We start from the raw sequence: 12,696 nt of genomic DNA on the forward strand, positions 1-12,696 counted from the left end.
TGCCATCGCCCAGGACTGGGACATAAAACTGGTACTGAGTTTGAATAGAAACATTTTATATCCCTAAAAATTAGAAACTTCTCAGTGTTTCATAGTGAGATATCGCTATTTAATAGATAGTATAGGATGTAGCCCATTTTCTTTCTGTATTCCAGTGTTTTTGTGCCAAACAAACAAACAAAACAGTCAGTTGCACTCTGGTAACATTAGGAAAACAGAGTTTTTTTGTTTGTTTGTTTTGCTTTGTTTGTTTTTTAAGACATGTTGAGTTTAACAGCTAAAAGCAAAGAGGAGAGACAGCTCGTGGAAGTTTTCCTCAGGTCACTATTTGGCAGATGCCACAGTTGAGAACTTCCTCAAAGAGCATTGACTTTTGGATGACCAATGTAAAACAGCCTGGTGGCACAGAGGAGAATTGTCTGATTGTAAGGGCTCTGAGGAAAACATGCTCTGATGACAACCTATTTTGCTTATAGATTTGGCTGGTCAAAATAAGAATATTACTTTGAGAAAGGGACAGGTCAGAATACAAATAAATCAATACACCAAAAATGCATGTGGGACAAAATATTTCAGTCTTTCAGGCAGCTGAAGTCCAAACATTAAGGGGAAGTAAGTTAAATAATTGGTGGTGTATTTGAATGAGAACATTTGTTTTGTTTGTCAAAGTCGCACAGATATTCTTCAAAATGACAGAAGTGTCTGACCACATTTCCCCCCTTCCCTACCCTGAATGAACTTGTGAACTAGTTAGGCGCTGTCTGGGTTCCGGACTTTTCAATAGTTTTGGCTCTATTTTAACATTCAGCCTAGAGGAATTCCTGTTAGTTTTGTTTATGCTCTTTATTAAGCTTTTGTTATGTTACTTCAGGACTTTGCTGTGTGTTGAACGAGAAAAGCATTTTATCCAATGAAATCTACATTTCCATAATTTTGAGCAATGGCCATTTTCTTTGAAAACATCCTACACAAAAATACAGAGTCTGAACATTTCTGAACATTGTGCTGTTTAGGTTGTTGGCAAGATATATGTGGATCTAGACTTCAGTTCCACAAGTGATTTTTCACTATATATAGTTGGAGAGACAAAAGTCTAGAATGTTCTACTTCTGAATTTGCTATGGGTAGCTCTACAACCCAACCAGTTTTGGGGCTTTTGCCATTAGATGCACGAGTATGTTGGAAGGAGTGCTTGCTACTTCCTTATCATTAGGCAATCAAGTAAGAAAACATCTGGCTTGTGCTGAGTGCTGTTATATGGGACCATACAGTTAGCAAATCCAGAATCTTGTGTTTCAAGCATGTTCTCTTGGCAAGTGTCATCACATCGGGTGATACAGAGAAGAGCCTAGAAGAGATCAAGGTTTGTTTTGCAAAGCATGATGTGGAAAAAAACAGCCATCCTTATACTGCAAATATTGTGCAACCTGCACTGTCAAAAGCTGTTTTCAGCAGCTTTTCTGGATAAGCATCATAATGCAAATATCAAGATAAATGACACCAAATCTATCAATCTCAAAGATCTTGGATTAGTCTCTCAGGTGCATATACTACTTAAATTCCTCTTATTTGATGTTTGTTTAATGTGGTCAGGCAATCCTGATAAGTTTTTTCACTTATTGAGTTTGTGATTATGTTGACCAATCCACTTAAACTACTCCTCAAATGCCTTTAATATAACTCAAGACATAACTACCATTTAGCCTGAGGAAGTTTCTGGATATATCCTAGATCTATTTATTTATTTATTTATTTATTTTTATTTTGGACATTCCAGGAAGTTTTCCACAAACAATAAAATAAAAAAAATGCATTCTAATATTTAATTTTGGTTCAGAGATTATGAACAGATTTATTTATTTATTTATTTATTTATTTTTATTCTTGTTGTACTTTCAAAGTCTATAGAGAGATTTAGAAGGTTGGGTTTTGCTGGACAGTTGCTTTTCTTCTTTGCTTTTTTCTCCTAGGATGTAAAGCATAAACCAACCTAATCATTATAGGACTATAATGAAGGACTATAAAGGATACTTAGGACTATAAGGAAGAAGACCTTGATGGCAGTTAAAACACCTGTTTTGATGTTCTTTAAACTAAATATATATATCATTTTACACAGTCCCACTACTCTCCCTAGATTATACTGAAGTATACAGTGTTAATGAGGACTATACCATATTTAGTGAAAGCTTTTTACTGGGGACCTACTTGATTTGCATGCCTAAGATTGGGATGGTTGTTTCTGAACAAAAGAAACACAGGATGGCCTGCAAATCTTGAGCCCTTCTGAATGGTACAAGCTTTTTAATGGACAGCAGAGGAGCTGAGCAGCAACTGAATAAAGAATTAAAAAGAATCAGTCTGGTATTAGTCTATTGCTAATTAGACTTCTGTAAGTAGAAACACATTATTTTGATTGATGCATTTTAACTTCCTGGCTGAGTTGACTCATTTTAATTTCAGTGAATGAGTAAAACCACAGAAAAAGTCATTTGATATCTATCTGTGCTAATCTTCCATGTACAGTGACTGGTACTTGTCTGAAGCTTTGAGACCGAAGTAGGAGAAACAAATCTAAATCTGCTACAAATAATTAAATGAAACAGAAATATATTTCAGCTGACTAAAAGTTGTGTTTTCTCCCCACTTCACCTCAGGTCATTAGAAGATTCGTGTGTCCATTCTCTACATAAATAAAAACTTGTCTGTTTGCTTTGGAAACTGTTTTCTAGGGAAAGTGAGACTGCGTCATGGGCTATGTGATGAGGTAGAACTCTGATCATATGGGAACTAACAGATTATCTCAATACAAATTTATAAAGTTGGCTTTGACTTTACTAGGACAACAGGAGCCTTGTCCAAGCAGCTTTCACCATGACTGGCACTAGCTGTGAGACTGGGCTTGTTCTTAGAGTTTCACTGGGGAAAGATTTAGCACCAGGAAGTTTCCATTTGCATGCCTGCTTGTGTAATGGATGGTACATTTCTTTCTTTACTATTTCAGGTTTTTCCTGGCTCACAGAGCAGCATCTTGTAATATCATAATATCCTCTATTTAGACAAATGCAAGGAAGAACTCAGGTTGGTTTTTTATTTATGTTCTGAACTGGGTTACATTCATACCACATGGCTTTCCTTCACCATAGGGGTGAAAGGGACTGACTCATCTCAAAATAAGACAAATTAAATACTGGCAAAACTAGGAACAACTTTGATTTCACTGGGCTACTGTAAATGATTACTTGACCTACTAATTATTGGAAAAAATATTTCAAGAAAAAAAGGTTTGACTTGGTTTCACATTTTAAACTTGAACAGAACCACGTATCAGGCTACTGTCACAACAAACATGTTTTTAGTTTCCTTCTTTGTTTTGTTTTGTTTTATTCATATTTCTCTGCATTTCCTGATTCTGGCCTTAGCTGAAACTAGCATCAAAATGTTCACTCAAGAAGTTTGGATGTTACAGTAGGTACTGGGTAAGCAAGCAACCTAACCTGTTGATGAGAGGTTATCTATCGTAAAGCAGTTCTGTTCCTAGTCTCAAGCCTGTGCCTTATCTTGTATGAACAGTGTTCATAGATGTGTGCTAATTGTGGAGAATCATGGTGACAATGAGGAAAACTTCTGTAAGTGCTTCTTTTTATTATATAAACATCTCTGGTGGGATTGCTCAGAAAGAAAATTCTGTAATACAAATGATAGTGACCAAGGTCCTGTCAAAGTGTGTGAAAGGATTAGTGAAAATGCAAAATAGCTCTGTTAAATAATTTGAGTTTACCAGCTTAAACTGTAGACAACTTTAGTGCAAAATATGGTTGGTACTTCTGTTGGTAACTTGAGATGTTTGTCTTCACTCTTTCACAAGGATCTCACCAGTTTGGTGGTTGTTTTTTGAACTTTCTGAAGGGTATCTGGCAATATGAAGCTGCTACCCTGAATCTTGATGGTAGGGTCAAGCTCAGTTGTCTTCCTCAGCTCTTTGACTTCAACTGTCTTCTTGGATATGGTGAGTATAGCATTGGAGTGGATCTCTGTTACAAAAAAGCTGGTGCCATGTTCAAGGCTTCTTTCGTGCCTGTAGAACAGTGCTTATGATATTTCACGTAACCATGGTGGGAATGGTCTGCCTCACTGTTCAAATATATTGGGGGTTGTTATGCAAACACAGAAGTCTGTAGTCAGTGTAACCTATTCATTATTTGCTCACTGTCCCTGCAGTCTCCTGTTTTTTTTTTTTTTTTTTTTTTTTTTTTTGTGTATGTGTGTGTGGTAATTACCAGAAAGCATCTTAAAACATGTCTATTAGGTCTCATTCTGTTCCCAATCGGAAGTGAGTATATGGTAGGCTTATCTGGGGCAGAATCCAGCCCATTGTGCTTGTGGCTTTGCTTTCAAGAGCTCAACTGAGACCACTAATTCACTGCACCCTAGCGAAACAGTGGATTAAATTAAGAGCCTTTTCAAAGAGAACTGGTCTTCACAAGTTTTTTCCTGATATTTTCTCATACATGTTTTTCTCTATCTTCCCTTCCCTTCCCCTCCTCCCGCTCTACTTTTTTTTTTTTTCCAAGACTCTGAGAGTTTTATAGATATTTATATATTTTTTTTCATTTTCTATCTGTATTTTAAAAACATTGTAAGCTCTTTTACCCAAATCTCAATGTCCCGGCAAAGACCAGGCTGAAAACATTTGAGAAGGAGTAGCAAATTGCTTTGTTTCCAGAACTGCTGGAAAGAACCAGGGCCTCACTTGCGGGACAACCCTATCTGCTGTGTCAACCCTGTACTGCTCCATACAGTATTATTTGCCCAATTGTGCCCTATGGGCCTAAGGCAGCTCTTGATGATGGTAAAGACCTTTCCAGTGGCAGTGAGGGATCAAGCTCTAAAGGGATATTTACCCCTGACTGTTAAAACTCTTTGGGCCAAATTATGACTCTTCGACCTCTCTTACTTGTTCACCTTAACAAAGTTAACATGAGTAAACCAATGAAAGTTTACTAACACATGTATTGTCAAGGTGAAGTGTTGGACAAGAAGCTTAAGTGTGGTCCTCTATGTCTTTGAATATAGCTATGTTTCATAATGATGTAAAGTGTGATTAAATCCAAGCTACTTCTAAACACATTAGCAGAGGCAATAAATGAACATAGGATTGAGTTTGCCATAAATGAGTTTCCACTCCATTATGTGCATATGTGATCACATTTGTGGATGTATGAGTCCAGGAATACTGAGTAGGCAAAGGAAAAATTCATGATGATATGCAATATTGCAGATTTAACATGTTTAATTTTGATGCCTGTTATTGAAAAAGTGTATTAGCAAAATGCAGGGATTCCAAAAAAGAGCTGCAACCTGACTGAAAAATATAGCAAACCAATTGAGTTTATTTTAATGTAATTGTGGTCTTCTGACAACAAACTCAGGAACAAAGTTTATAGGATTCAAAAGGTTTTAGTCATACAAAGGTGGAAAAAATTCAAGGACTGGAGTTAACTGTATTAAAATTAAGTATTATGTGACTGTAAATGAAGTCCGATAATTACTGACCATATAGATAGGAGGAATAATTAGATGTTTGTTACTCTTTGAACTGTGACTAGATATTCTTCTAAAAACCATGTTATGGTTTTAAAAAATATACTTTGATTTACAAACTTAAGAACATTTTTAGCTGATTACAACTGTCCCTTCTAGCCTTAAAATCAACACAGTACTATGTGTTTGAAATAAAAAAAATGGATATTTCAAACAACTGTAAAGTTATTTTCATTCCACCTAGTTAGAAAAGAATCACATAACAACAAATGAATTTCCAGTTTTGCTACTACTAACAAACCTGCATATGGTTATTTTGCTAAGTTTTGTAGCCTATGATGAAGGAAGGGGAACTAGGGATCATTAGGTAGTTTGTAGAACACATTTTACTGTTTGCAGAGCACATTCTACTGAAAAAATTAAGCTACCAAGATAAAGGTGAATATAGGGACCTACATAAAAAGAGGCTCTTAAGTTATTTCACTTATCATTATGGGTTTAAGAGCCACGTTTTTCCTTGTGAGTCAAATGCTATGCTCCAGGGCCAAAATGGGTAAAGAAAAAATGACACAAGATCTCCAGATTGTATGAACTTTCATAGCACTACAGCCCACTAGAACTTTATTGCTTAATGACTGAGTATAACATTAAACTAGAATGATAAAACCTTAAGGCCTTGATCCTTAAAACCAACATTTTCTTATTCTGTTTAATTCTCTGATCCATTGAATTTAAAATCTAAATATACAAATTAGTAAATAGCAGCAGTTGAAGAGTATAACAATTTTTCTTCTCTTTCTTTAAGACTTAAAGTATAGCCATGGCCAAAACCCACAGCAGGAAAGAATCTGATATACAGTCCACTCTGTTTTATTCAAACAGATCCACGTAAATGGGACACTTCATCAGTAGTGTCGTTTTACTCACTGTTAATAACTATTGTAATTATGTCCAATAAGTCTTACATATTTTTATCTTAGGATGTGTTTGAAAAGCCGATAGAAATCATCTTGGTAAGTAAGAGATTTGATCTTGAATCTCTTGACAGGTTATAAATATGAAACTATATAAAAAAAATTAAGAGTCATATTGGGAGTGCAAATATACTTTATATCCAGATCAAATATGTAACCTAGTATACAAATATTAGGTAAAATACCAGTGGATAGTCATTTTTTCCCTGTTAAATTATGATACAGTTCCAAAAGAGATCAAAAAATATCAAGAAATACTTGAGACATGATTTATTTAAAAGATTGACTTTCTCTGAGAAATACCAAGACATGTTAGTCAAATCCAAAGAGAGGGGCAGAGACCTTGGGGTGTGTAGAAGTAGAACATGATTTTATAATTTATGTTTCTAAATGTTACTTATATGAGTTATTGTCAGTGAAAGCATGGTGACATTTAAAGGGAATTTGTGTTTCAACTTGACTTTTCTTGGGTAGCTTTTTTAGTACCAAAGTCACAAAATTCATGACCAAATCCAAGATATAATGTATTTTTCTCTAGATTTTCAAATGGCTATTCATGCTCCAAATTAGGAGCTTTGTGTACAGTAAATCAGTCCTAGAATTTTGGGTACTTCATTATATACGGAAAGCATCTTTTGTTTTTTATAATCATTTTGTAAACCGGGACAGAAATCTACAATCTTTAGCAATATGTGTCCATAAAACATAATAACTGTTTCTAATCAAGGAAATTCAGCCCCTGCTGCTAGAGACTTGGTTCTGGGATGTAAAGTCTCCAGAATGTAGGTGCTCTGTTGTACAAAAATCCCGTAAAAAATAAGCACACTTTAAACAGTTTCTATAGAAAACAGCTTAATTTTGAGTGTGTTAATCAGTTGGTGATAGTTCTTCCTCCTCCAAATCAGTCACTGATTGATGCCCCACTTGTTGTGGAAACACATTTGAAAGGATAAGAGCTGATGGGCTAGGTAATAGGTCTTTAGATGGTCTCAGAAAAACTGAATATCCCTAGGAAATATGTAAATGCTCTTCCAGAAGATGCACTGAACAAATACAGCTTCTTAACTAATAAAAAAGTAATTGCTTGAAGAGAAACAGTGTAACTGAGCTCAGGTCATATATGGTAAAAATAACCAGGAATTATACCAAGAACAAAGACCACCATAATAAACCTTTAAAATGCAAAAATGGTGCTTGATTAGTATTGAGTGCAGAAGTTAGAAGCTGTGAACATTACTATCTTCTCTATGTATGTGACTCAGAACACCTCTCTGTAAGTATTGCTTTAGCTCTTATGGTAGCTGTATCCAAGTCCTAGTAGCCGTCAGACTGTCCATTCTGGCTGCTGACACCAGAAAACCGCTAGGTGCAGTAGAAGCAGAGAGCAATCCAAAGCAGATGGTGCTGATGCTGCATTATCAGCACTAGCTGTGCTTTGTGGCAGGGATTGCTTTGGACTGGATTTAGTTTGGTCCCCTGTAGTGAAAGTCCCCAGCCATGTGGTTTGAAGATGTCCAAAGTACTGATCTGCTCCAGACCCCATGTCCCTGGTAGGAGTTGGAGTGCATTCGGTGCACATCTGGAGCAAAGTATCCAGCTCAGATTCCTCCTGAAGGAATTTAGTCCATGTGCAGTGAAATCACTCTGTGAGTCCTGATAATGCTCAGCAACTGGGGATGACTGTGAAATTTGTTTAAAAACTGCACCACTGCTCTGAACCAAAACATAAATGTAGATGTTGTACCACTCTCTCCTTTGTTGGACTTTGTTGATAACTCAGTAAAGAAGCAGCTGTCTTCACTATCCAGATAAAACTAGGAATATATATATATATATTTTTTTCCAGACAACTGGAAAAAGCTGATTTTGAAAAACAACATTTAATTTTGTTGTCTAAAATGCTTGATAGCTGAATCCTATCTAACTTTGACCACAAATAAGTCAGGTTTTCCCAGACAAATCCTATGACTGAGAACTGCAAAAAAAGGAACAGAAAGCTTTTGCAATTAACCTCAGATGTACATTCATATGTAAATACAGTTATGAGTCCTATCTAAATGTGAAACCTCTACATGTATTCAAATATTTGCTCTATTTTTTTTGAATGAAAATGATTTTAAGTGCAAAGAATTGCTTCAATTAGCATAACTGCTATAATGTCTTTTGTTTCTTTTGTTTAACTTCATATAACTTATTTCACATTACAATAAGTAGGACTTATTTCTCCTGACATGGCTAAAACTCAGACTTTTAGAAATGGCATATTGCTACTACAATGAATATCACAATTTACAGAAAGTTTTGGTGCTGCCTAATGGGGAGGGAAAGAAAAATCTTGACTTCAGACACACTTGTAATGTTTAACCCTCACAAATATACAGTTCAGAGAGATAAAAGATTTATTTATTTATTTATTTATTTATTTATTTATTTTACAAATTCATCTCAATCATGACACAGTGCTTTCGTCAGAAAAATGTCCTGAAATATTTTGTTTTTTAAATTTTACAAAAGCACCTTTTAAGTGTTCAGATAGTTTTAACACAATTTAAAATATTAAACACACTACTGAGCACTTCAATAATGTTGAAGATTAAATAGTAGGTTATCTTTTTTTTTGAACTTCAAGCAAAGTAAAATGTACTATTGGTATATCTTTAGATCTAGGCGCATGCTATATGCTTCCAAAAGACACTTTTCACAGACTTTTTCATGTTGTCATGTGTGGTGACATGTATGTAAGCAGTATGTAGTATGAAGATGGCTAGTCAGAGTGTGCTATCAGTTCTTAGAAGAGTATGGAAAGGAAGGGAGAAATATGTAAAAAGTACAAAGGACAAGGTCCATAAGGAACAGAAAAGGGATAAGTGTGGTGGGAAGCAGGATAAGAAATCATCTAAGCTCCTATCTGCCCCAGTGAGTCTGACAGTGCAGATGCAAGTTCTCTGGCAGCAAGCGTTTAGGAAGGAGATGGCAGGGAACGCTGACTTGCTCAATGGAAATCTTTACCAAATGTCTGGTCTCCTCATTTCCCTGATACTCACAGAGATTGCTCCTGTCTAGTTTTCCTTATGTAGAGGCATTCTTTCCCTGCCTTACTAAAGCCCTGAGAAATAGAAAAGAAGATGTCATCTCAAGCTAACTCTATAAACATTGCTATCAGAAAAGACAATTTAAGCTATCATAAAAAGACCCATTGTGCAACTGAAGTCTTGGAACAAATATGGGTCAACCATTGTTAAAGGTTAACGTTCCTATCATTGCATTCCTTTTTCTAGTTCCCATAACCAGTCTGTAATGATAGATAAATATATGAGCTATTTCTTTGTGTTGGCAAAATCACAATTCAAAAAAGACATAGTTTCCTAAGTTATTTTTAAACTAATATGCTGGTTTATAGCTAGACGAACAAAACCATCTTTTTTTTTTTTTTCAAGAAAAAAAGGGAGAAAGATTTTTTTTTTTTAATGTTATGCTGTTCTTGCAGAAAGCAAGCATTTTTGTCTATCAAAACACAGTAACAGCTTTCTGAAGTCAATGCATGAACTGAAAAGGAAACTAATTAAAACAATAACATTTATTTAATGTTGCCAAATGTTAACCAATCTGGTACTTTGCATACATATTTTCACTATTGTAAAATATTTCAAATGTCTTTGTCATTGTTTTGTATTGTTATGTTTCTGTAAGCATTGAATGCTGGTTCCAGGGCATGCATTCTAAGTTCTGCTCACTGACTGAGCAACAGTCTACACATCTCTCTTCCTAGCTTTTTCAATTTTTGTACAAGGAGCAAAATAATGTTTCCTATGGTTTAGTGAGTTGCTGTGCTGCTTGCCTACATTATGAAGAGTTTGTTTGTTTGTTTGTTTGTTTGTTTTTTAAATCAGAAAGTTACTCTAATAAGACAATGCAAATTCTAGGCAACTCTGCACATTGAGGCTTGAGAGTTTTCTTATGACACAACAGTGGGAAGAGAGCATCTACTTAGCCCAGGCTTTCTTTAAAAGATAAGAGAGAAAAGATTGAGTCTTCACAGTCTCACTGGATTTAGAGAAGTTTCCATACAATTCCCAACACTACTGGTCTGCTCAAACACCTGCAAGGTTGCCACGGGTGTTTCTGAGCTGTCATGGACTAGCAATGTACCTTGTGCTTTGTTCACTTTGTGTTTCGAAGGCAATTTTTTGGTGAGTCCTTAACACAGCATAGCCATGCCACGCTCAGTGCCTGTTCTTTTGAGTTGCGTACTGTATTACTGCTACAGGTTACAAGTTTACTGGTTCAGGAGCAAGCTGAGAGGAAGAAGCAGGTCAGCTGCAGCTACCTCCTATTTTTGGAGTCCAGTCTACTGGTACCATGTGTTTCTGAACTCAAGAAAGTCTTTTCCAATTAAGTCTTTTCCATTCCAGGGAATGAAAGCATTCCATTAACTCTTTCCTGGCTTGTGGTGGATTTGAAGGAAGGTAAATAATTGCTCCCTTAATAATCTCAAGGAAGATACCTGTGACAGGGAAGACAGATAAGACTCTCTGGTTGCATGGCTCCATGGCCATGGTATATCCTACTTAACAGACCTACTCAAATTTGGGCTAGGGATTGTGCCTGAGTAGATCTCTCTTGTTCACTGCAGAGAATCAATGTATCAGATTCTTCTTTGGACTGTGTATTAAACCATCCCTAAGCAAGAGATACATGGTAATCCCTGCTGAGGAAATTTTTACTGAAAAACTATATGCAAAAATTCTTTTTCTCATTTTTTCAGTAATAATGAAGGTCTTTCTGTAATTGCTTTCCATATATGAGTGGTGTAGCTGACCATCCTGTTTAGCTAACTTCCATACTGTACAGAAAATGAAGACTCTCTTCCCCCCCAAAAGCAAATAACCATAAAAGCATACCCCCCAACAAATAAACAAACCAACAAACAACCCCCCCCCCCAAAAAAAAACACATTAAAAAACATATTAACCTTTCAGCACAGAACAATGACTGCTAGTGCATCTCCACGAACTGTGAACTGCCCTTTAGTCATTTTTCTGTAGTTGTTAACTCTGAAGTCTAACAACCACTCTAAAATTATGGGCACTAGCTACCTGGTTCGTTATATAGCGATACGGAATGCAAGGAACCAATAATACACAATTTTCAACTTATTATTAAAGAAGCTTCCTGCATTTGTTCTCTGTGCAGATCTCCCATTAACAATGCTGTGTGCTCACTGTTTAAGTGAAGGGGCAGGTAATGCTGTTTACAAGCTCTAAGTGGTTACAAATGACATTTGTCCCTTATTAACAGTGAAGTAGCAGCTCTAATGTTTTTCAGGTTATAATTTTTCTCTATAGAATGCTCTTAAACTTTTGTACAACCCTTGAGTTAATGCCTATCAGAAATACCATTGAAAAGAATCTATGGTACTTAAGGAGGAGGTTATGTGAGGGATAAAGTGATAGCAGTAGCTTGGGCTAAATATGTTTTGACAGATACAGTGATACCTAACTGTAGTGCTATTTCCATATATTTTGCTTTTCTCTCACCGATGTGTTTAAGATTAGAATTTCCCATTTTATACCCGGTTGCAAAGTTTGCCCTATTAAAATTGAACAAAATTATTTTGTAGTAATCTTTTATCTACTGATGGATCAGATATCACTAAAGGATAAGACAAATACGTCGTATCTGTACAACCAGAGAAATACAGGGAGGGGATACCTACACTTTTCAATTGCTTCAGTTATTAACTCTTATGTGGAAAAATCATGTTAGTTCTGCTTTGCTCAACAGACATTATCTACTCAGCTCTTCCCAAAACCTAGAAATGCAACATCACACATTAGTTCCTGGTTTGCCTTCACTGTGATACTAAAATTAATATGGTTTAAGATATTAGTTTGAATAGAATCTCTTCAAAACTTAAGCAACTGAGCAGGCCTATAGATTTTGGCCTATGGTAAAAGACTCTAATACAGCTACTTACATAATGTTTATGCACAACATGCAAGTATTTGTAAGAAAAGAAAAAACTCATGAAGTGAGTACGCTCACTTTGGTTGACGAGATGCGACATGAAAAGTTGACAGTTTATATAGTAGGTTAGATGAAGTTACAGTGGATTCTCAAGGCTATTCCTTGCAATTCTACTAAAGATGTTTTCAAAGCCTTCACAACTACCAGATTT

General features: G+C 35.8%; 1 long non-coding RNA gene across 1 annotated transcript in view; it reads left to right on the forward strand.

Annotated features, from left to right (window-relative positions):
• Positions 1-12,696, forward strand: part of LOC106031057 (uncharacterized) — a 66,872-nt gene that overhangs the window by 22,717 nt on the left and 31,459 nt on the right. The window lies entirely within an intron of this gene.

Source organism: Anser cygnoides, chromosome 1 (genome assembly GCF_040182565.1).
Source record: "Anser cygnoides isolate HZ-2024a breed goose chromosome 1, Taihu_goose_T2T_genome, whole genome shotgun sequence".
In the NCBI taxonomy this organism is placed as follows: Eukaryota; Metazoa; Chordata; class Aves; order Anseriformes; family Anatidae; genus Anser; species Anser cygnoides.